Raw genomic sequence first — 26,092 nt, 5'->3', positions numbered from 1 at the left:
CTGTTCTAAGTGTTGGGGGGGATACAAGGTGATCAAGTTATCCCACGTTGGGCTCACAGTCTTAGTCCCCATTTTACAGATGAGGTAACTGAGGCTCAGAGAAGTTAAGTGATTTGCCCAAGGTCACACAGCAGACATGTGGCAGAGTTGGGATTCAAACCCATGGCCTCTGACTGCAAAGCCCATGCTTTTTCCACTGAGCCACGTTGCTTCTCTACAGTGCTCTGCACATAGTAAGTGCTCAATAAATATGATTGAATGAATGAATGAATGAAAGCCAGTAGCTGGTTTGGGATAATAATAATTATGGTATTTGTTAAGTACTTACCATGTGCCAGGAATTGTACTAAGCTCTAAGGTAGATACAAGCAAATCAGTTGGACATAACCCCTGTCCCACATAGGGATCACAGTTTTAATCCCCATTTTACAGATGAGGTAACTAAGGTACTGAGAAGTAAAATGACCTGTCCAAGGCCACACAGCAGACAAGTAATGGAGCCAGCATTAGAATCCACGATCTTCTGATTCCCAGCCGTGTGCTCTGTCTAATACTCCATGTTGCTTCCTTTTTGTGGGCTGGGAGGTCAGGGAAGCTGTGGGAACTGGAGAAAGGTTTAGCAGGGCTGGGTTTGCAAACCTTAGAGGGGATGGAAATGCTTAGCACAGTGCTCCGCACACAGCAAGCACTCAATCTATACAATTGATTGATGGGGCTACGTTTCGTTCCTCATCAGGAAAGGTCATACCTATAACCTTCAAGCTTCTCTGTTCAGTGATGGTCACTTTGATGCCATGTAATTCATTCATTCAATCATATTTACTGAGCGCTTACTGTGTGCAGAGCACTGTACTAAGCACTTGGGAAGTACAAGTCGGCAACACATAGAGACGGTCCCTACCCAACAACGGGCTCACAGTCTAGAAGGGGGAGACAGATGATAAAACAAAACATGTAGACAGGTAATTGTTTGCTTAGGTTTCCTAGAGGCAGGGACAAGGGTTGGGGGAGATTGAAAGGGGGGTTTCAGGTGAGGAGTGGGGCTTGCATGGGGAAAACAATCAAGCAATCAATCAAAGGTATTACTGAGCATTTACTATGTGCAGAGCACTGTACTAATCGCTTGAGAGAGTTCAACACAGCAGAATTAGCAAACCCGCTCTCTGCCCATAATGAGTTTACAGCCCAGATACAGACATTAATAGGAATAAGTAAGTAATTTATAATATACAATTTAAGGATATGAACATAAGTGCTGTGGGGTTAGGGGTGGGGTGAACAATCGTGACTTGTTCAACCAACTCTCAATTACCCAGGGTCTGACCAGCTGGCATGCGGATCATCCAGTTCCTGTACTTCTCCTGGCTTTTCCCTCCAGCTGTCTGTGTCTTTAGTCCATTTCACAGCTCATTAGCACTACCACTCTAGGGTGGAAAGGGGAAAAGAAAGGAGATGAAATTCAAAGCAGTCAATGAAACTATTGTTAACAGCTCCCATCCAAGGTTTGATGGGGCAAGAAGATGACAAAAAATAAGCGTTTGGGATTTTATTTATCTCCTCATCGATAAGTATTTAAGGGAGCATAACACTGCAGTAGGTACTAGATGATAGCCTTGTTATTCCGAAAGCATGGCTATAGAGGAGCAGCGTGGCCTAGTTTTGTTGTTTTTTAAAATGGTATTTGTTGAGTGCTTCTTACGTGCCAGACACTCTTCTAAGCACTGGGGTAGATACAAGCTAATCAGATTGGATGCAGTCCCTGTCCCAGATAGGGCTCACAGTCTTAATCCCCATTTTACAGATGAAGTAACTGAGCACAGAGAAGTTACGTGACTTGCCCAAGGCTGCCCAGCAGACAAGTGCCAGAACAGGGATTAGAACACAGGTCCTTCTGACTTCCAGGCCCATTCCTTATCCAGTAGGCCACACTGGACCTGGGAATTAGAGAACCTGGGTTCTAATCCCAGCTCTGCCGCTTGCCCGCTTGTGACCTTAGGCAAGTGACTTAATTTCTCTGTTGTCTTTCCTACTTGGACTATGAGGCCCATGTGGAACCTGATGATCTTGTATCTACCCCACTGCTTGGCACATAGTAAGTGCTCAACAAAAACCACAGTTATATTAGGTACTAGGTAGCCTTGTTATTCCATAAAGCATAGATATGTACAAATATTTTTCCATATATGGGTGTGTGTGTGTGTACAGAAATAAGTTCTCTCTCTCTCTATACATATATGTGTGTGTGTGTGTGTGCGTGCATGTTTGTGTGTATGTGTGTGTGTGTGTATCCATGTTTTGGGGGGATGGAATAACACCTCTCTTTACATAACATCTGTGTATGTGTGTGTGTGTGTGTAGAGAGAGAGAGGGTGAGAGATTATTTGTGCACATACACACACACTTTCCTTTATATTTATAAACAGCACTAATGTATGCAGTTCTGGTGTGGATGAAAGGTCATCTCTAAATTTCATCTCTAAGTGTGACCAGTAGTCCATTCCACAGAAGGTATATGGCTGGCCTGTCCTCTACTGGACTGAAGCATTTTGCCATCTACAAGAGCCCGGTACCTGTTAGGGAGTTGGTCCCTAGGATCCTGATTTCCCGGAGCCATTGGACAACAACCCCTCTTCCAAAATGTGACACGCCAAATTGGGGCCATTTGCTGCTGCCCCCCCATAAACCACTGCCCTGCCACATGGTTTCAGCCTGGAATTCACTATCCCCTTAAAATGCTTGTTCTACCCTTCCTGCTTGTGCGTGTGCCCCAATTCTCTTCACCATTCTCCTCCAGCTGCTTGGGGATCTTGCTATCATCCCACATCCACAGATATCTTTCCCACAGTGAAGCTGTTACAGTGTTGGAGGACTGACTGCATTCCTCTGCCTCAGTTTCCACATCTGTAAAATGAGGATTAAATACCCATTCCTCCTCCCCCTTAAACTGTGAGCCCTATGTGGTACAAGGACTGTGTCTAACCTGACTGCATTCATATCTATCTACCCCAGCACTGAACACATTGCTTGGCAGAGTAGTGATTAACAAATACCATTATTATTGTTATTATTGTTATTATTATTCCTGGATCTCATTGTCGGTGATTTGTCATTGGCAGGGAGACTTGTGAGAATAAGGAAACATTTGAGAAGGACATTTCCGATAACACCAGGACTGGTCAGTATCTGACTTCCACCACTGTAACAAAGTCAGCACCACCTCCATCGTGACCACCTTCATCATTCATTCAATTGTTTTTATTTAGTGCTTACTGTGTGCAGAGCACTGTACTGAGTGCTTGGACAGGACAACTCAGTAATAGAGGAAATCCCTGCCCACAAGAGGCTTACAGTCTAGGAGGGGGAGACAGATATGAAAACAAGTAAACAGGCATTATAAAAAATAGAATTATAGATATGTACATATATGCATAAGTGTTGTGGGGTGGGGAGGGGGAGAAGAGCAAAGGGAGCGAGTCAGAGTGATGGGGAAGGGTGGCGGAGCTGAATAAAAGGGGGGCTTAGTCTGGGAAGGCCTCTTGAAGGAGGTGAGCCTTCAGTAGGGCTTTGAAGAGGGGACGTGTGATTGGCGGATTTGAGGAGGGAGGGCATTCCAGGCCAGAGGTAGGACATGGGCCAGGAGCCAACGGAGGGACAGGTGAGACTGAAGCACAGTGAGAAGGCTAGCACCAGAGGACCAGAGTGTACAGGTTGGGATGCAGAAGGAGAGAAGGGAGGTGAGGTAGGAGGGTGCAAGGTGATGGAGAGCTTTTAAGCCAATACTGAGGAGTTTTTGCTTGATAACATCATCGTCATCATCATTATCATCTTCAATTGTTTAAATAGCTACCTTCTCAAGTCTATGAAAACCAAATAAGTCCCTGAAATAATTTATTCTCCCTCTGCTATTTGCTGGTGCCCTTCCCAGCTAGCTGAATCTGGCCCAGTCTTAGGTTGTTTTTTTAAATGGTATTTGTTAAGCACTTACTATGTGCCAGACACTGTAAACAGCACTGGGGTAGATACAAGCTAATCAGGTTGAGCACAGTTCATGTCCCACCTGGGGCTCACAGTCTTAATAACTGGTAACTGAAGCAGAGAGAAGTGAAGTGACTTGCCCAAGATCACACAGCAGACAAGTGGAGGAGCTGGGATTAGAACCCAGGTCCTTTTGATGCCCAGGCCCGTGCTCTATCCACTAGGCTACTCTGCTGCATACTCTGTTTAGATGTACGTAGACTGCCCTCCCATCCCCATGGAGTATGGGTGGATGTCTTCCTTTGTATATGTGAATTTGGGGGAGCAGACTGCTTTTTAACTGACCTCATGAATGTCAAGGTTTCACCCCCAAATCAATGCACCCAGCTCAGCCACTGCCAACATCAAGGATACTGGGAGTGCCCAAAACTACAATGGGAAACAGTGCCTGCGGCCATGGAAATAAATAATAAATAAAATAAATAAATGATCGCATTTTGTTAAGCGCTTACTATGTGCAAAGCACTGTTCTAAGCACTGGGGGGATACACGGTGATCAGGTTGTCCCACGTGGGGCTCACAATCTTACTCCCCATTTTACAGATGAGGTCACAGACTCAGAGAAGTGAAGTGACTTGCCCAAGGTCACACAGCAGACAAGTGGCAGAGCTGGGATTTGAACCCATGACCTCTGACTCCCAAGCCCGGGCTCTTTCCACTGAGCCACACTGGTGCCAGTGGAGGTAGAGACCCATCAGGGCTTTGATGACCCAGGCATTCCCTGGAGATGCTGCCAGAAGGTGTGTTTGATACATTAATACATTTGATACAGTAAGCACTTAACAAATACCATAAAAAAAGGGTGGAGAGGAACTCTCAGCAAAGCCCAGCCTCTGAGAGAAAGGTTCAGGCTGTATGCCCTGGGTAATTATAATAATAATGATACTTGTTAAGTGCTTAATACATGCCAAGCACCATTCTAAGCACTGGGGTAGGTACAAGCTAATCAGGTTGGACACAGTCCCTGTCCCACACGGGGATCACACTCTTAATCCTCTTTATACAGTTGAGGTAACTGAGGCACAGAGAAGTTAAGTGACTTGCCCAAGGTCACACAGCAGACACGTAGGGTATAGTGGATAGAGCATGGGCCTGGGTGTCAGAAGGTCATGGGTTCTAATCCTGGCTCCACCACTTGTCTGCTGTGTGTCCTTGGGCAAGTCACTGAACTTCTCGGTGCCCCAGTTACCTCATCTGTAAAAAATGGGGAGTAAGAGTGAAAGCCTAATGTGGGACAGGGACTGTGTCCTACTTGAGTTGTTTCTACCCCAGTGCTTAGAACAGTGCTTGGCACATAGTAAGCACTTAACAAGTACCATAATTATGATTATTACTACGTGGCAGAGCTAGGATTAGAACATATCCTTCTGATCTTTAGGTCCTACTGATTCCCTAAGCCATGCTGGTTCAGTATAGGAGCTGACTGCAGGCCATTAGTATGGTATCCAGATAAAGTGAGGCAGCCTGGATCAATGCAGATTTGGACTCATAGTTAAGCCTTCTTCTTTCCTAACTAGGAGACTCATTCACTGGAAAGCAAACTTTACAAACACATCACCTGGAACATCCCATTCTGTGAATCTAAGTATTGGCATCGTATCAACCCCAGCATTCTAATAATTACTGTGATCTTTCTTCAACGCTTACTATGTGTCGTTATGATAAGAGCTGGGGTAGGTATAACGTAATCAGGAAAAACAAAATTCCTGTCCACATGGGGCTCCAAGTCTAAGAAGGAGGAAGAGCAGATAGTGAATCTCCATTTTACAGATAAGACTGAGGCTGAGAAGTGACTAGCCTAAGGTCATACTGCAGGCAAGTGTTAGAGCAGGGACCTCTAGAGTGTAAGCTTGTTGTGGGCAGGGAATGTGTCTGTTTATTGTTACTGTTGTTTATTGTACTAAGCACTTGCACTCTTTCAAGCGCTTAGCACAGTGCTCTGCATACAGTGAGTGCTCAATAAATACAATTGAATGAATGAACCCAGGTCCTCGGACCATGAACCCGTGCTCTTTTGACCAGACCACACAGATTCCTGGGGATTGCAATGCTGGGAGAGTTGCTATTGAGCTTCGATACAAATGATAGCCTTTTCCATAAAAGTCTTTAATGCAGCCCTTCTGGGAAGCAGATGCCCAGAGAGAACAGGTTTTCCTTCTTTCCAGAAGCAGCGTGGCTCAGTGGAAAGAGCATGGGCTTTGGAGTCAGAGGTCATGGGTTCAAATCCCGGCTCTGCCACTTGTCAGCTGTGTGACTTTGGGCAAGTCGCTTAACTTCTCTGGGCCTCAGTTCCGTCATCTGTAAAATGGGGATGAAGACTGTGAGCCCCCTGGGGGACAACCTGATCACCTTGTAACCTCCCCAGCGCTTAGAACAGTGCTTTGCACATAGTAAGCGCTTAATAAAATGCCATTATTATTATTAATTATTATTATTATTGCCACAAAGGCTGCTGCTTCTAACCTAACACCAACCCAGTGTTCCAGCACGTTGTGGGCAGTGAATGTGTCTGTTACTTGTTATATTGTACTCTCCCAAGCACTTAGTACAGTACTCTGCACAGAGTAAGCACCTGATAAATATGACTGACCAACTGACTGACCTCTCCTTCCCAGACAACCCTGACCCAAACCCACTACAACTGGCCACTCCAGGGACGCTGTCCCCGATTCCTCTCTGCTTCCCCGACAAATACTTCTGGAAGAGGATGGTGTGTTTGGTTATTTATATGCAAAGTGCTGTGAAAGATGTCACCCACAGGTAGGTTGTCAAACACCTCCCTATGTATAATTTGAGACCTTATGAATCAACATTCCGGGATTCATTCTCCACAATAAGTGGTTCTCAAAGGGGGCTCAAGGTTGGGGGGGGGGGGGGGTCCTTTGTTCCCAAGAAGAAAGTGAGTTTGGCAATGAATGGTGTGGGTCATGTCCTGCTTCTGGGAGCACAGCCTAACTGAGGAAGTGTCCCGTGGACACCAGGTGTAGGGAGTCAACCAGGAGAGGGGCCACTGGAGGCACTGAATGCTGAACATTTGTCTAATTCAAAGCTATTTTGAGGAATTAAAGCAAACAAATGTCAGATGCACGCACGATCAGGCTGAAATGTGATGCGCTCTAATGTGTTGTGACACTTCATAAATTAAAGTTCTCCCCTCCTCTTTCTCCTCCCCAAGGGGGAGAGAACTCAAGTGCAGCGAAATCCTTGAAGATGGCCGTTCAGCTGGTGCCACGCTTTTCATGGTTTCATGGAGCAGGTGAAGGCAAGTCTCCCACTGAGGCTCCCTCCCTTCACAGAAATTTCAGGGCGGGCACCCCTCCTGCCTTTCAAGCTAGACACAAAACCTGGCGAAGCCTCTGGTGGCTACTGGGGTGGTCACTGGCTCACAGTCTCTCAGACAGCACCGAGAGGGACAGGAATTCCTATGACAACCCACCCACAAAGTTTGCTCCTCTAATGCTAATCTTCTTATTGTGACTCAGTCTCCTCTATCTCACCGCCAACCTCTCGCCCACGTCCTGCCTCTGACCTGAAACACCCTCCCTCCTCATAGCGGACAGACAGTTATTCTCCCACCCTCAAAGCTTTATTGAAGGCACATCTCCTTCAAGTGGTCTTCCCTGACTAAGCCCTCCTTTTCTCTTCTCCCACTTCCTTCTGCATCACCCTGACTTGTTCCCTTTATTCACCACCCCCATCCCCCAGTCCCACAGTACTTATATACATATCTGTCTCCCCCTCTAGACTGTAAGCTCTTTGTGGACAGGGAATGTATCTGTTATATTATTCTCACCCAAGCGCTAGGTACAGTGCTCTGCACACAGCAAGAGCTCATTAAATACGACTGACTGACAATGACCTGAGTATTCTCTCTCAGTTCTTAGAACTGTGCTCTACACACAGTAAGTGCTTAATAAATACTATTCCAATTGCAGGTATGACTTGGGCTCTGAGTCATGATTGGGCCTAAAATTCTGCTCCTCTAGCTGCAGCACCCTACTGCTTCTCATTTTTATTTGGTCTACCTGTCCCCGTTTTTTATGTTGTTTTAGTATTTTATGATTTCATCACTCCTTAACTGTCTATCACCAGGCCCTTCTTCCCACAGAAAGTCTTTAGACTGTGAACTCCTTGAGGGCTAAGAACCATGTCTGTTTCCCATCTGGGGATTCTTTCCCAACACTTAGTACAGTGCTCTACACAAAGTAAGTGCTTAAGAAGTACTATTAGCAGCAGCAGAGTAATAATAGTAATAGTAATGATAGCATTTATTTAGCACTAACTCTATGCAAAGCACTGTGCTAAGTATTGGGAAAGACAAGTGGTCTTTTATTTTGTTAATGATGTGCATTTAGCTTTAATTCTATTTGTTCTGATGACTGACACCTATCTACATGTTTTGTTTTGTTCTCTGTCTCCCGCTTCTAGACTGTGAGCCCGTTGTTGGGTAGGGACCATCTCTATATGTTGCCAACTTGTACTTCCCAAGCGCTTAGTACAGTGCTCTGCACACAATAAGCACTCAATAAATATGATTGAATGAATGAATGAATGTAGACAAGGTCCCTAGTAGTGCTACAGAAAGACCCCAGGGAAAGGGGGTCTTGTCTTGTCTTATGCCGCCAAATCATTTCCGACCCATAGCAACACCACGGACACATCTCTCCCAGAATGTCCCGCTCACCATCTGCAATTGTTCTGGTAGTGTACCCATAGAGTTTTCTTGGCAAAAATACGGAAGTGGTTTACCACTGCCGCCTTCTGCACAGTAAACCTGAGTCTTCACCCTCGACTCTCTCCCAAGCAGCTGCTGCCCAGCACGGGTGAGTTTTGACTTGTAGCAGATTGCCTTCCATTCACTAGCCACTGCCCAAGCTAGGAATGGAATGGGTAGGCCTCTGCTTGACTCTCCCTCCCATAGCTGATACTGGTAGAGTACTGGGAAACTCTCCAGGTGCAACCCTGAAAGGGGTAAAGGGGTTCTTGACACCACCCAAACCAAATGCTGCCACGCACACCCATGAGACTAAAATGAAGTCCAGGGCTGAACATCATGGCCTGGTGGAATGAGCAAGGGTCTGGGAATCAGAGGATCTGGGCTCTAATCTGGCTCCACCATTAGTCTGCCTTGTGACCCTGGGCAAATTACTTGACTTCTCCTTGACTCACTTTCCTCATCTGCAAAATGGGGATTCAATACCTGTTTTCCCTCCTATTTAGACTTTGAACCCCATGAGGGTCAGGGATAGTATCTACTCCAGCACTTAGTACAGTGCTTGGCACATAGGAAACATTTAGCAAATTCCACAATCATTACAATTATTAGCCAAATAGCAGGCCAGAGGGGTTTCACGGGCCCCACCATTCCTGCATGTCCTCCCAGGGATCTGCAGTCGGGGGTGATGTTTGATTGCACGCTGAAGCAAAACCCATTTGAAACCTTTGCTCACCCTAATTATTGGCAAAGTGAAAAGCTGGAAGGAGGCACCAGACAAGAATGACGATTATTTGTTGACTTCTGGGCACCGGCGATTTAGATTCACATGAAGGCAATCCAGCTGTCAGGGTTAGAGGGGATTAATGGGCCAGTGCTGCTGATGCCTCATGAAAAAAGCAAGAGAGAAATTTACTTTGGTACTGTCGAAATACACTAGACCACATTGGCTGGATTGGTCACTGATATTCCTATCTAGAGGCCTTGCCAACTCCTCCTTCCCCTCCCCTTACCACAAACACACATACATACACACCCCTTTCCCTCTCTCTTCCATCTGCCACCCCATCTTGGTTACATGACAAGTAGCTCTGCTGGAGAGATAACATGAGCAATTCAGATGAACAATTAAGCCCTGGATACAGGTTGGGAATGAGGAAGAGTTCCTCATTCCTGGGGCCATTCCCAGTGTCAGGATACATGGTTGAATGGACCATCGGTCTCATCCATTGTTCTTTGCACTTGGATCTGTAACCTTTGGGCACTTGATATTCACCCCACTCTCAGCTCCATGGCACTTACACACATATCTAGAAGTTATAAATTACAAATTCGTTATATTAATGTCTGTCTCCCCCTCTAGACTGTAAGCTTATTGTGGGCAGGGAACATATCTACTAACTCTGCTGTTTTGTACTCTCTGAACCAATTAGTAGATTGCTCAGCACACACTAAGCACTAAAAAAATACCAATGATGATGATCGTGATCCAGTAATGATTGCTCTTACAATTTTATGTCCAAGATGATTGATTAATCAATCAATCAATCAATCGTATTTATTGAGCACTTACTGTGTGCAGAGCACTGTACTAAGCGCTTGGGAAGTACAAGTTGGCAACATATAGAGACAGTCCCTACCCAACAGTGGGCTCACAGTCTAAAAGGGGGAAACAGAGAACAAAACCAAACATACTAACAAAATAAAATAAATGGAATAGATATATGCACAAATAAAATAAAATTAGATTAAATAAAATAATTAGATAAAATAAAATAAAATAAGATTAGAGGCTTGTTATGTGCTGCCTGGAAAAAAAGAACTGAACTAGAGAAGAAGCATGGCTTGGGAGTCAGAGGACCTGGGTTCTAATCCCACTTCCACCATTTGCCTGCTGTGTGACCTTAGGCAAGTCAATTAACTTCTCTGTGCCTCAGTTACCTCATCTGTAAAATGGGGACTAAGACTGTGAGCCCTATATGGGACAGGGACTCTGTCTAGCCCACTTACCTTCTATCTACCTCAGCACTTAAAGGCATGGGACAGTGCCAGGCACATAATAAGTGCTTAATAAATACCATAAAAACAATCTAGATGGTATCTCAAGGCCCAGAGTAGAACATCATAGTTGGAGACTTGTTTCAGAGTGGAGGAAATTTAAACCTGAGCAGAAAAGATGAGCTGCCCTTTAAGGGTCAGAGGGAACCAATCTTCATTATGGAACAGGGCAGCAGTGGAAGAATAATGGAAGGAAGTGAATGGAATTAGTACTGAGCGCTCAATGGCTCTTCTGTGATGGTCACACTTTGGTGAGGGGAGGCTGCTCAGGTGCCTGTCTTTTTTGTCCAACATCAGTCCCAGGTTAATGTTCAATGCAGGTGTTCCAATGCCCTGAACACAAGTTGGATGAGAATGGCAATGGTGACAGACTTTAATTATAACTAGATGGTGGTGGTGGTGGTAGGGGTTGCTATAATTAAAAGACCAAATCTTAAATCTATTCAGCTATGACACTTTCCTACAGAGATGCACTGACATTGTCTTCTTGTAAGATTAGGTTGTCAAAATAATTTTTTAAAAAGATCTATGGAAAAGCAACACATGCAAGCGGGGGGTTCCATGTGAGAAATTGCCTGAAAACAACTCAAAAAAGATGAAGGCCATGCGCACAGGCCATGGATGATCCTAACCTTTCCTGGTTGACTTTCAAAATGGAGGAGTACCTGGGTTTTTAAATCTTAAACCCTCGGTGACTGCCGTCTAAAAGGTTGAGAGTTGAACTGGCCCCAGGTGAGGCACATGGATGGGAAAAACTCCTCTTCCCCTCCACACTGTTAATGTTATTAAAGTAATAATAATAATTGTGGCATTTATTAAGTGCTTACTAAGTGTCAGGCACTGTACTGAGTGCTGGGGTAGATATGAGGTAATTGGGTTGGACACAGTCTCTGTCCAACATAACCCCCTTTTTACAGATGAGGTAACAGGCACAGAGAAATTAAGCTGTAGTTTGGGCAGGACAACTAGACCAGATATTCTGCTGTTTGATAAACTGATGGCAACAGCGAAGCTTATTGGTATTTCCTGGGACCAGAAATACTCCAAGAACATACGCGTTGAAGATAAATAAGTCTGTGGGCCTGGTTGAGAAGATGAAACAAACATGGAGATTGAAACAAAGATGAGGAAACCCAACTTTCATGTTAACTATTGAGGTGAGTTTTTTAATGGTATTTTGGTATATGTACTAAGTGCTAGGGTAGATACAAGCTAATTGGGTTGGTCAGTCCTTGTCGCACACGGGGCTCACGTGTCTTAATCTCCATTTTACAGAAGAGGATACTGAGGCAAAGAGAAGTTAAGTAACTTACCCAAAGTCACACAGCAGATTAGAACCCAGGTCCTTCTGACTCTCAAGCCCATGCTCTATCCACTAGGCCAAGCTGCTTTTTATTTGTGGTTCCATGAATACTAAATAAACTAGGGATTCTTTACGGACTGACCTCAGAAGGTGATACTAATGTGGATACCTAAGATGGTAATTCTTAAGTACTTAGTAGGTACCAAGCCCTGAACTAAGCACTGGGGTAGCTACTAGATAATCAGGGTGGAAGCAGTCCTTACCCCATATAGGGCTCACTGTCTAAGGGGGAGGGAGAAAAGAAATGAATCCCTATTTTACTAATGGCACAGAGAAGTTAAGGTACTTGCCCCAGGTCACACAGCAGGCAAGAGGCAGAGCAGGAATTAGAACCCAGGTCCTCTGACTCCCAGGCACATGCGTTATCCACTAGGCCATGCTTGCTTCTGCCCTATAACCAGGAGATGTTAATAATGGTGGTATTTGTTAAGCACTTCCTATGTGCCAGGCACTGTATTAAGCACTGGGGTGGACACAAGCAAACCGTGTTGGACACTGTCCATGTCCCACATGGGCTCACAGACTCAATCTAGAAATCTGAACAATAGATGATTATAAAATCCTTGTTTAATGTCCATATCGTTGTGCTCAATTAATTAATTTTGGAATAAATTTCAAGTAAAAAATGAATAATGGTGCTAATAAAAGATACAAAATACCCAGTAAGTCTGTCATTCTGCAGGAAATTGAAAAGACATAATTCTGCTTTCAAGGAGCATTTTGTCTTTAAAAACGGAACTTGGTAATAATGCCATGTTTTCTGTTAAGTGTTTGATATTAACTTTCTCACCTCAAAATATATGTGTAACCTGAAAGAGTTACAGTTACTTAGGAAACCACAATGTGTAAAGAAAAGAATCAAGGCACTTCACATACCATTCCATCATTAAGGAATAAGTTCTAGTTTTCCTTCATTATTAATTGGATTTTTTTCCCTCAATTTTCACTTGCACATTTCTCTTGGAGGCTTTGGTGGGTGCCAGACTTAAAATCAAAACAGAGTCACTCAGGAGCCAAATACAGCCCATCTAGTTGATGAGTGACTCAGTGGATTTACTTCTCCCTGAATGCTTTCCAGCATTCTCCAAATTTTCCATCTGGCTGGTAATCAGCAGGAGAAATGTCAGGCCCAAAGGATCTTGAGGGGCAAGTGAGAGTTGTCTTTGACTGAAGTGTTTTGGTTTTTTTTAGTGGTATTTGTTAAGCGCTTCCAATGAGTCAAACACCTTACTAAGCACTGGGGTAGATACAAGCTAATCAGGTTGGACATATAAAAAGTGGGCAGAGACTGTGTCCAACCTACTAAGCGTCTACTCCAGTGCTTAGTACAGTGCCTGGAACATAGGAAGCACTTAACAAATGCCATTAAAAAACAAGCAAACAAACAAAAATCCTCAGGTGGCACCTGGACATGACCCAGAGCTGGTTTAAATGCTAGAAGCTGTTCAAGACAGAACCAAACTAAACTGCAGTGAGGAACATGTTTTCAGAGAGACACCAACTTTTCCTTTAAAAACCAGACTGAAAATCAACTCAGACTTACCTGTCCTCCACTGCCCCAAGTGACCTAACTGGCTTTTTTTTTTTTTTTTTTTTTTTTTTAAGGAAAGCAATGTTCTGCTTCAAAGCATCCAAGTCAGGGGAAGGTGGTACAGTCTCCTGCTCTGGCATCTCCTTGATTTATCCAAGTGGGAAGAGTGTCTTTCCCAAACACCTAGAGAAACAGCTTCAACTTCACCCTCATCATTCAACTGAAATCTGTCCAACAGGGCACTTGGAGTGACAAAGAATTCTGCACTAAGCACCCTGGGGGCTAGGTTGTTCAGGGGACTCTGACAGAAATCATGTCCCTGGACAGATGTTGCTCGGACCCTTGTCAAGGGAAAGAGCGAGGAAAAATAAAATATTCTGACAGTGTGATTTGTAGGATGAAACCTGATCATCTTAAAATAATTTTAGCAATTTGTATCCTTCCTACCCCGCTACACTTTTGTCCATATCCTTATACTAGGCTAATTCATTCATCCATTCAGTCGTATTTATTGAGCGCTTGTTGCTTCCCTTATCTAATTTATTTTAGTGTCTGTCTCCCCTGTTAGATTGTAAGCTCTTTGAGAGTAGGGATTGTGTCTACCTACCCAATTGTACTCTCCCCAGTACTTAGTAGAGCACTCTGCACATAGTAAGCTCTCAATAAATACCGTTGATTCATTGACTAATTGATTATGTCTCCCCCAGTGCTTAATACTGTGCTGGGCACAGAGTAAGCACTTAACAAATGCCACAATTATTATTCAGCAACAACCCATCCCCAGGTTCTTAGTATCTTTGGCCATGCTAAAAGGCATCCAAGTCATGAGGATGGATGCAGATCTACTCATTTAGAGCCTGAAAGAAATTAGACTGGAACTAAAACAAACCAGATTTGACTGGATCAAACTTGCTTTGAGGCCATACACTCCTTGTGGCGAGGGAATGTATCTGTTTCAGCACTTAGTACAGTGCTCTGCACACAGTGAGGTCTCAATAAATACAACTGGCTGATTGTGTGCAGGGAATCTGTTTACCATCTCTGTTGTACCCTTCCAAGCACTTAATACTCTGAACAAAGTAAGGACTAAATAAATGTTATTGATTGATTGACTGACTAAGTCTCACTGCTTTAAGAAGCATCTAAGAAACAGGGACAAAATGATAGGGTCGACTGGTGTTTTTGTCATTTTTTTTGCAAGGCTCTTCTGCTCTATGTCCAGGGACACAATTCTGAATTCTACTCATTAGACAATCCCCTCTGCATCAAACACTCAAACAATCAGGATGTATCACCACTACCCATCAGTAGCACATAATGATAACTGTGGTATTTGTTAGGTACTTACTATGTTCCAAGCACGTCTTAAGTGCTGGGATAGATACAAGATAATTAGGTCCCACATGGGGCTCACATTTTAAGCAGGAGGGACCAGAGGTATTGCGTCCCCATTTTAGAGATGAGGATTCTGAGGTCCAGAGAAGATAAATGACTTGCCCAAGATCACACATCAGTTAAGCAGTAGAGCTGGGATTAGAACACAGGTTCTCTGGCTTCTTTTTCAATCATATTTATTGAACACTTACTGTGTGTCGAGCACTTTACTAATTGCTTGGGAGAGTACAATACAACAATAAACAGACACATTCCCTGCCCACAACAAACCTTTTCCACTAGGCAACACTGCTTCCCTAAGGAGATGTTATATATATGTTTGTACATATTTATTACTCTATTTATTATTTATTTATTTTACTTGTACATATCTATTCTATTTATTTTATTTTGTTAGTATGTTTGGTTTTGTTCTCCGTCTCCCCCTTTTAGACTGTGAGCCCACTGTTGGGTAGGGACTGTCTCTATATGTTGCCAACTTGTACTTCCCAAGCGCTTAGTACAGTGCTCTGCACACAGTAAGTGCTCAATAAATACAATTGATTGATTGATTGATTGATGTTACACATTTGATCACTCTCAAAGTGCATCTATTTATTCCCAAGCTTTTGTGCAATACTCACTAGGCATCTATTTCTATTCCTGTAATTTATTTATTTAAATAAATGTCTGTCTCCCCCTCTAGACTATAAGTTCATTGTGGCAGGGAATGTGTCAGCTTTGTTATATTATACTCTCCCAAGTGCTTAGTACAGTGCTCTGCACAGAAGCAAGCGCTCAGTAAATATGATTGAATGAATGGATTGAATGGTCTAATGTTACTGCCTTTCTCTGAGACTTTCTCTGTCTCAGTGTTACTGCCTTTCTCTGAGACTCTCTCCTTCCCTTTTGTAGCCCTGCAGACAAACCTCGGCTGAGCAAGGTCAAAGATGAGGTGAATGAACGTTTCAGGTTTGGGAAACTACAGCAGGGGCTGCCCATCTGGGCCGGTCCCCTCAGAGAGGTGGTACAGAAAGAGAAGCAGTTTTCCCAAGATATGCCAAGGAGCTCCCTTTCATCTCCTGCCTATCAAGACCCACGGGAAAAGAAAGTATTGGAATTTCTTCCTGCATCTCTAACAAGTTCCATTTTCCTGAATTATCATGGAGGAGGAGGAAAAGGAGGAAAATTATTCCTGTTCCGCTCCTGGAAAACTTTGAAATGTTATTGCCATGGAAACCGCTCTCTATCGGCAGTGACGTGTGCTTGCGCTGGAAGGGGGTGAGGGGAGAGGAGATGGAGACAGAGGAAGTGTGCAGGCTGGGAGTCTGGATTCCATAACCTCAGATATCCTCTCTGCCTAGCAGGTACCCTCTTCTCTCCACCTCTGACATGAGCTGTCTGCCTCTGAGTTCTTTAACAGGAGACCGGCACGCAATCCCCAAACCAACCAATGGCGAACAGCCTCAAGTAGATGTGTTCTGAGGATGGAGATGCCATGCTTTTAACCTAGAGCAGCTGGGCATTCCTGATATTTGAGTTTCTGCATTCTTGAATGATCATGGCCTGGTTTCTGTTAGCGGGGTTGCCTGTGTGAGGGGCAGAAGCACAGGCAGAGGGCAAGGGAACCAACCTGACGGCCAGTCCCCTGGAGGCACCAAAACGGAGATCTGGTTACTGGAACCTAACCTCTCTGATCAAACTCTACAAGGAACAGTATGGAAACGAATGAAAGACGGAACAACCTGGGAAACTAGAACCCAGCAATGGAGTGTGGGGGAGTGTCAAAGTCAGCAGCAGCTTGCTGAAGATGAATCCATTCCCCTGTGCCAAACCAAGTGCCAGTTTCCAAAGCCAAGAGAAACAAGGAATAAAGGGGTCGGGGTGGTTTTCTCCCTGGATTGTTGTGTTGTAGCTACAGTTGCTTGGGGCAGAGTGGCCTGGGAGCACAGGCTGCAGAGTCTCTGCAATACAAATCATTGTCTGCTGTGTGACTTTGGACAAGTCACTTCATTTCTCTGTGCCTGTTACCTCATCTGTAAAATGGGGATTAAGACTGTGAGCCCCACGTGTGACAACCTGATCACCTTATATCCTCCCTAGGGCTTAGAACAGTGCTTTGCACATAGTAAGCACTTAACAAATGCCAACATTATTATTATGATTAATGAACTTCATTAAAACAACAAAGCCTCATTAAAGGGTGGGAAGGCCGGTCTGTTCCATGTTGTGAGTGGGGAAGCTCCTGGTGTCCCATGGCTTCTCAGAGGAGGAGGAGGCCTGACCTCAGCCTCTGGTCCCATCGTGTGCAAGGCCAAGGAATGTGAGCTTCCTGAGAGAGAGAGAGAGAGAGAGAGAGAGAGAGAGAGAGAGAGAGAGAGAGAGGGAGAGGGAGAGGGGAGAGGGAGTGGGGGAGGAAATGTGAGTCTCCATGAGCTGGCCTGGAGACCCTGGTGCATACTCTTCTGGGCTGGTGGACATGCTCTTAGAAGAACCTCATCTGTACCTCATCAGTTACCTCATCTCTAAAATAGGATTAAGACTATAAGCCCCATGTGGGACATGGACTTTGTCCAACCTGATTAGTTCGTAACTACCCCAACGCTTAGTACAGTGCCTAGCATATAGAAGTGTTTAGCAAATGTCACAAAAACAAAATAAAACAAAACAAAAAAAACACACCTGCCCCTATTCATTTGCTTGCAGATCTCCAAGCAACGCACGATTTCAACTCTCCAGTTGAGCTACATTATCAAAGAATGTGCTTATGACTAGCAAAGTGGGGACTGAAAATGTCAGAACATCATGTGTCTTGGGTGTGGTGACACCAGGGTGTGTGTGTGTGTCGGGGGGGACAATGAAGAGGGGAGTTTGGGTTAAGGTTTATTTTCAGTAACTGAACACACATGCGCGCGCGCACACACACACACACACACACACACACACACACACACATTCTCTCTCTAATGCAGTTGGGCCAGGAATCAGTCAGAATGTTAAGAAGGTTTGGAAGTTGAAACCCTAATGTTTCAAATAAAACTATTTTTAAAACTGGGGTCTGTCATGGAGTGAGAAAGGGGTTCGTGACATCTCTCTCCTTGGGTGGTTGCCTGCAATCCTGCCATTCCTATTCCTAATGGAGCATGAAAACCCAAGAAGATCAAGTCCAGAAACTAAACCAGCATTACAGAGCTGACTTGCTAATATATCCTCTGACCACAGGGAAATAACTCATAAGACCCTCAAACTAGATTGGAAGCTCCCTGAAGGCAATGATAAAATCTTCCACCTCTACTATACCCTCTCAAGTGCTTAGTCCAGTGCTCTGCATAGAGTAAGTACTCAACAAATTCCCCGATGATGGTGAGCCATTAAGCCATACCGTGCTGGATCATTAATTCAACCGTATTTACTGAGCGCTTACTGTGTGTAGAGCACTGTACTATATGCTTGGGATAGTACAATACAACAGTAAACAGACACATTCCCTGCCCACAACGAACTTATGGTCTAGAGGTGGGAAGACAGACATCAATGCAAATATATAAAAATACAGATACAGGGAGCAAGTCAGGGGGACGCAGAAGGGAGTGGGAGATGAGTAAAGATGGGGCTTAGTCTGGGAAGGCCTCTTGGAGGAGATGTGCCTTCAATAAGGCTTTGAAGGAGGGGGAGAGTAATTGTCTGTCAGGTTTGAGGAGGGAGGATGCTCCAGGCCAGAGGCAGGATGTGAGCTAGGGGTCGGCGGTGCGACATTGGAGATTGAGGCACAATGAGAAGGTTAGCAGTAGGGAAGCGAAGCATGCAGTCTGGGTTGTAGAAGGAGAGAAGTAAGGTCAGGTAGGAGGGGGCAAGGTGGAAGAGTGCTTTAAAGCCAATGGTGAGGCGTTTTTGTTCGATGCGGAGATGGATGGGAAACCACTGGAGTTTTTTGAGGAGCGGGGTGACTTGTCCTGAACCTATTTGTAGAAAAATGATCTAGGCAACAGAGTGAAGTATGGACTGGAGTGGAGAGACACAGGAGCCTGGGAGTTCAGCAAAGAGACTGATGCAGTAATCCAGGCAGGATAGGATGAGTGATTTTATGAACGTGGTAGCAGTTAATTGGATCAGACCAATGGCCCATCCAGGCCAGTATGTGGTCTCCAAAAGTGACCTGAAAGGACAATGGGAGGACAGGGACAAAGCTTTCTTCAGGCATTACTTGTTCTGAGGATTGGGACATTGGGAGAGAATGCTGCAAAGTGGTACATCTTCCCTCTCCAATGCAATCTCTGCTCCTCACCCCGATGAGATTTGTGCTTACTGGATCAGGACTGGAACACTCACCCAGCTTGTGGAGGGGAAGGGATAGGAAAGCTTACAGTTATCCCAGCCTCATCTGGGATCCTTGGATCTGAGGATGACCTGGATAGGTCCACCATCAATCAATTGTATTTATTGAGCGCTTAATGTATGCAGAGCACTGCAGATTCCTACTGCCTCCTGACCCTGGGTCAACTCCTGCAGGGAGAACCCCAACTTCCCCAGTGGAAGTAGCCAGCCAAATTCAATCCTGCAGTGGGAACCCTGAGAAAATGGAGAAGACATTGCCCTGGGCTGGAAAGTTGCTGGCAATGCTGGCCAAACATCCTTAACCTGAGTTTCAGCTCTAGCTAGAGTGGAGTTTTTACAAATCTACTTCCAGGCTCGGCAGATCAATTTTCTACTTCATTTTATCACCCTGCTCCCTATGCCTCCCTCTTCCACCTCTTGGGCACGCTCACATTTGTAAGAAGCTGTGCAAGATCTCAAAGAAGAAAGACAGAGAGAGAAAGCTTCACCCTTCCTCTTTCCGGTGTTTGAAACCATGTCAGGAGCTTTGGAGACATTTGTATTGCCGTCAAGAGTATTTAGGAATAAACAGTTATGAAAAACATTACCCCGGGGCTTTGGCACTGCAGAGCCTACAGTACCGACCTCCGCTGCCTGAGTACTCCACGAGCATTTAAATGATAATATCATCGCATTAGAGCCACGTCTACAGCCCTGTAAATTGTACATTGTCAATGTTTATTGATTTCTCTTTTTAATATGTAGTCGGCTGAAAATAATGGTTAAAAAAAACCCCAGCCACTCCTGGATGCAGACAGCTAAGATCAAATAAACCGTAGAGCGAAACAATGGCGTGTCAGAGCATTGAGGGAGTTGGCAGGTATCTAGAGCCAGGTGGATGAGAGCGCTCTGAACCAGGGGCTGTGATCCCATGCAGCTTGGCGGGCTCTGGAAAGGTAGATGCAGCCCAGGGAACAGCATAGGAAATGGTGCAGGGAAACCAGGGGCTGTGATCACATGAAGATTGGCGGGCTCTGGAAAGGAGGATGCAGCTGAGGGAACAGCGCAGGAAATGGTGCAGGGAATGGCACAAGGACAGTGCAGGAAATGGTGCAGGGTACGACCTGGGGGATGGTGAAGGAATGGAACAGGGAATGGTACAGGAGACATTTCAGAAAATGATGCAGTGAACGGTGCAGGGAATGGCCCAGGGACAGCACAGGAAATGATGCAGGGCATGGCCCAGAGAGTGGTGCAAGGAACGGAGCAGGGAATGGTACGGGGAATTGGTCTTTGGGACATTTCAAGGAATGGTGCATTTAACAGTGCAGGGAATAGCGTAGGGAGCTGTACAAGAAATGGTGCAGAGAACAGTGTAGGGAATAGCACAGGGAATGGCCCAGGGAAGCTTCAGTCATTAGCTGAGAATTCATCCCTAACTCTCCTATGGTAGGTGTTGTAGGGATGGCAGAGTTCTAAGCAGGCAATTTAGCGTTCAGGACAAGAGAGGAAGCACACATCCTATGCCGTTATTTTTAATTCATTTTACTGAGAAATGAAGGCTAATAATGATTGTGAAATCTACCCCAACCACCTCTAACCCATCCCACCTGAGAGGCAGAAACTGACCTGGATTTTAGCCCTGGGAAAACTGTAACCTCTACAAGAAAATGAACATTTATTATTAGTCAGAGTAGGAGTGGTAATAGTAGTAGTTAGGGAACATCCATTTGGTGCAGTGCACTGTACTAGATGCATGGAAAGTTCGGAATAACAATATGACACACTCCTTGCTCACAAAGAGCTTACACTCTAATGAGGGGAGACAAACACACAAAAAACTAGAACGATCAAAAGAAATAACTGAGTACACCTAGGACTCTGAGCCCATTGTTGGGTAGGGACCGTTCTCTATATGTTGCCAACTTGTACTTCCCAAGCGCTTAGTACAGTGATCTGCACACAGTAAGCTCTCAATAAATATGATTGAATGAATGAATGACTCCAGGCAAGTTGTATTTTGCAGCCCTGGTTTAAGACTTGGGAGTGGGTGGAGTTTCAAGAGTGAAACTACCTACTAGATCTGCTCCTGACACCTGAACTAAACGCAAAAGGCTTCGGTCCCAGCTGCCTCTTAATGATGATGATGGTATTTGTTAAGCCCTTACTCTGTGGCAAGCACTGTTCTAAGCGCTAGAGTGGATACAAGCTAATCAGGTTGGACGCAGTCCCTATCCCAACACAGTCCCTGTCCCACTTTGGGCTCACGGTCTTAATCCCCATTTTACAGCGGAGGTAACTGAGACACAGAGAAGTTAAGTGACTTGCCTAAGATTGCATAGCAGACAAGTGTCAGAGCCAGGATTAGAACCCAGGTCGCTGTGACTCCTCCCAGGCCCTTGCTCGTTTCACTCAGCCATGCTTCCTCCCTCAACTCTCAGCACACTACCTCCAGTCCAGACAGCAACTATGTCTTCAGGGCTGGGGCAGGGAAAGTGGCAGGGAGATCTTCTTGGGGGGTTGTGGACCTCCAAGCCTCAGGGGATCTTGGGGGGTTGTGGACCTCCAAGCCTCGGGGTATGCCCCCAGGACTGACTTCAGACATTTGGCTGACCTGAGACGGAGAAAAAAAAATTACCTCCTCCCACTTCCTTACAGCATCATGATGTTATGCAGTGTAGGGTCTCCTGAATTTAGGACACTTCTCTGGCAGCTGGGGAGGGGGGCTGTTCCCTGACTCCATATCCTTGCTCCAGAATCTCCGCGTTCCCCTTCCAGGTAGGATTCCACACAGGTGCCACACACTCTGGATGGGAGACTTAAAATTTTGAATCTGTCTCCCTCCTGATGGTGCACCCTAATGCAAATAATAATAATAATGGCATTTATTAAGCACTTACTATGTGCAAAGCACTGTTCTAAGTGCTTGGGGAGGTTCCAAGGTGATCAGGTTGCCCCACAGGGGGCTCACAGTCTTAATCTCCATTTTACAGATGAAGTAACTGAGGCACAGAGAAGTTAAGTGACTTGCCCAAAGTCACACAGCTGACAATTGGAGGAGCTGGGATTTGAACCCATGACCTCTGACTCCAAAGCCCGTGCTCTTTCCATTGAGCCACATGCCTTATGCATTCAGCCACTTGTATTTATTGAGCACTTACTGTGTGCAGAGCACTGTACTAAGTGCTTAGGGGAGTACAATATAACAATAAACACACACATTCCCTGCCCACAATGAGCTCAGCATCAGAGTCACTGCTCACCTGGGCCCCTTCAAATCAATGGCCCCGAAAACCAACTTGAACTCTTGGTATGAGCCTCAGTTTCAGGGACATTTAATGCTGCTGCAGTCACAGGGCTTATTAAACACTGGTTGATGAACTGACTGGGACTTTTCTACAAACGACAGGATTTATCGGACAATTATGCAAAGCGAGCTTGTCAGCGGAGACAGGTCCTGCAGTGATAGACACTCCAAAAGCACTGAGACAGGTAGGCTAGAGAGAGCACTAAGTGGCCATGGAGCCTTTCAATTCTTTCAAGAACGATTACTCATCCAGAAGAAACAAGAAAGCTTTTTGGAAAAGCAGAATGCCAGTCCAGAAGAAAAGTTCCGAGTCCACAGGGATCACTTCTTTGGCAGGGCCGGCTGGGAGGTGGTTCACTGGCTGGCTGGGCACCAAACAAGAGTGTTTGAAAGGATTTTTATAAGGGAAAAATAATCAATTTTCAATGAAAATGGGGATTAAGGCTGTGAGGTCGATGTGGGACCTGGGCCGTGCCCAACCTGATTACCTTGTATCTACCCTAGGGTTTAAAACAGTGCCTGGCACATAGTAAGTGCTTAGTGAAGCAGTGTGGTACAGTGGATAATGCATGGGCCTACAAGTCATGGGTTTTAATCCTGGCTCTGCCACTTGTCTGCTATGTGACCTTGGGCAAGTTTCTGGGCCTCACTGTCTTCATCTGCAAACTGGAGTTAAAATACTTGTTCTCCCTCCCTCTTAGATTAGGAATTCCATGTGGGATAAATACTGCATCAGACCTGATTATCTTGTCTCTACCTCAGTGCTTAGTACTATGCTTGGCACATAGTCAACACTTTACAAATACGACAATTATTCTTAATGCACTTGGTAGTCAATCAATTGTATTTATTAAACACTTTCTGTGTGCAGAGCACTGTACTAAGTGCTTGGGAGAGATCAATATAATAGAGTTGGTAGATACATCCCTTGTCCACAAGGAGCTTACAGTGTAGAGGGGAAGACAGACATAAAAAATAAGTAACAGATATCTTTTTAAGTGCTGTTGGGCTGAGGGTGGGGTGAATAAAGGGAGCAAATCCAAGTGCAAGGGTGATTCAAAAGTGAAAGGGAGTAGGGAGAGTAGTTCAGATCGAGAGAGGTCAGGCAAGATTGGGGACACTGGCATTAGCTCCTGGAGCGGCTCCTATTTCTTTGCTTCCTATTAAAAAAAATAGGATTTTTTTGGGTGCAAAAATAGAGAATTCCAGGAAAAGCTGTTTTGTTTAACCACTAACAGCCTGGGCGGCTGAGGCCAAAAATCTGAATTGCAAATTCTTACAAACCCTCAGAGACAAGAGAGAAGACTCAGTAGAGATAATAGAGAGGGGCTCTTACCCAAGGGATGGTGACCTGCTGTTCTCCAGCTCTGCTGAGGACACAACTAGAGGAAATAGATTGGAATTTGATTGCCATTGCCGGAGAGGTTTGGAGAAGGTATAAGGAGGCTCTTTCTGACAGGGAGGGCTATCAAAGGGACCCCCTCCCCTGGAGATCTAGATGAATGTTAGACATTTTTTCTCGGGGAGAGTTTAGGCACGGTATTGTCTAAAGGAAAGAAGGACTGGACGACCTTTAGAGATTCTCTTGTGTTCTAGGATTCCTAAGAAAAAAACCATCAGTTTTGTATAGACAGGCCAGATGAGGGTATAGTCATCTTCAATTCTAGCCCTGGAGAGCAACCCACCCTGCATCAAAGAATAAAATGACCCTCAGGCCAAAACACAGCCCTTGGTTCCTTGGACCTTGAGTGTGGGCCTAATTCTGCCCCCTCAATCAATCAATGGCATTTATTGAGCACTTTTTTGTGCACAGAAAACGGTTCTAAGCTCTTGGGAGAGTGCAATACAACAGAATTGGACCTCTCCTTTCTACTTCTCTCCCTGTTGCCTGCAGCTGGCCCACAGAAATAATAATAGTGATAGTGGTATTTGTCAAGGGCTTACTGGATGACAAGCTCTGTGCTAAGCCCTGGGGTAGATACATGATAATGAGATCAGGCCTGGTCCCTGTCCCACATGGGGCTCACATTCTGAGAAGAAGGGAGAACAAGTATTTAGCAGGAAGCAAAAAGCACCCCCCAGTTCTGAGGGGCAACATTAAAAAAACAATAATGAATGGAGGACGGGCCACCCAGCACAGATCTTGAAAGTCATTAGTCAGAAGGCCCAATATGGGCCATTATAGAAGCAGCATGGTCTAGTGGAAAGAGCATGGGCTGGGGGGGTCAGAGGACCTGGGTTCCAGTTCCGGCTCTGCCGTTCGTCTGCCGTGTGACCCTGGGCAAGACACCCCACTTCTTTCCTTCCAAGTCATTTAATAACACTTTCCTAGTTTGCCCTCCTCCTGCTCTCTCATTCGGGGGCAGAAGAGGATGTGAATGAGAAGTAGCATGAAGCACTGGCCCCAGGAGTCAGGTGACCCGGGTTCTTATCATGTCTACTAACTCTATTGTACTCTCCCAAGCATTTACTGCAGTGCTTCACTCACAGTAGGTGCTCAACACATACTATTAATTGATGGACTGGCTTAATACAATGCTCTGCACAGAAATGACCCACAACAAATACTACTGATAGACTGATTGACTTAGTATAGGGTTGAGTGCATATTAGACACTCAGGGAATACTATTGACTGATCGATTGAAAGCCTGTTCTTTTGATTTGAACTCTTATGTCTCTGACACTCAACTAGGTACTCTCTCTCCCCCTTCCTGGCCAACAGGAATGTTTATTTTTCCTGTTGGAGGCAGCTTGGTGGTGGCAGTGCTTTCAAAGTGGTACCCTGAAGGAACAGCAAACAAGGGGCCATGAGCCATGCCGCTCCTTCTGCCCAGCTGTCCCTCTCTTATTGACCGGTGGAAACACCATCCTCCTCACTTAAACTTCTTGGTGGCAACTGCAGAGGGACACCCGAAGTGGGTGGAAGAGTGAAAGGCTGGACTCGCCTTCTCATTAGGCGACAACTTCTAAAGAGAGAAAAGCCAGTGGGAGGTCAGTGTCTGCTCCGGACGCAATGCCAACGGCTCCCCTTTTGAGGAGCCCAGAGTGGCAGGCTGAATAATGCTGGGAAAAATTGGGGCAGGAGGTCCATAACAGGGGACAAGGAGAGTTACCTACAGTGACTGGAGAGACTGAGGCCAGCCAGTGAGACTGCATGCTGCCTCAGGAATGCCAGTGTTGGTTGGAGGTTGGAGGCAGCCCATTTAGTATGAACCTGGGGGTATCATCTATCCTCATAACCAAGCAGACTGGGGAAGAGAATCAATGCAAAAGGTTAATCTAGGTTCAGCAGTCAATACTCAAGGTGGCAGTGCCTTAGCAACCCGATCGCCTCTGACTCTCTGGTCAGTAGTTTCCAGTGGGAGGATAAGGAGAGATCAGAGAGAGAGGCCCG

At 45.3% G+C, this 26,092-nt stretch overlaps 1 protein-coding gene and 1 non-coding gene across 2 annotated transcripts in view; both read right to left on the bottom strand.

Annotated features, from left to right (window-relative positions):
• LOC119943319 (transmembrane protein 263-like) overlaps positions 1-26,092 on the bottom strand; it is a 395,918-nt gene that overhangs the window by 133,859 nt on the left and 235,967 nt on the right. The window lies entirely within an intron of this gene.
• On the bottom strand, positions 8,869-9,007 carry LOC119944199. The gene has a single exon (XR_005455699.1). It is a non-coding gene; the product is annotated as a small nucleolar RNA SNORA7 (small nucleolar RNA).

The sequence above is a fragment of the Tachyglossus aculeatus genome, chromosome 22 (genome assembly GCF_015852505.1).
Source record: "Tachyglossus aculeatus isolate mTacAcu1 chromosome 22, mTacAcu1.pri, whole genome shotgun sequence".
Classification (NCBI taxonomy): Eukaryota; Metazoa; Chordata; class Mammalia; order Monotremata; family Tachyglossidae; genus Tachyglossus; species Tachyglossus aculeatus.
This window is presented reverse-complemented; position numbering and strand designations above follow the sequence as displayed.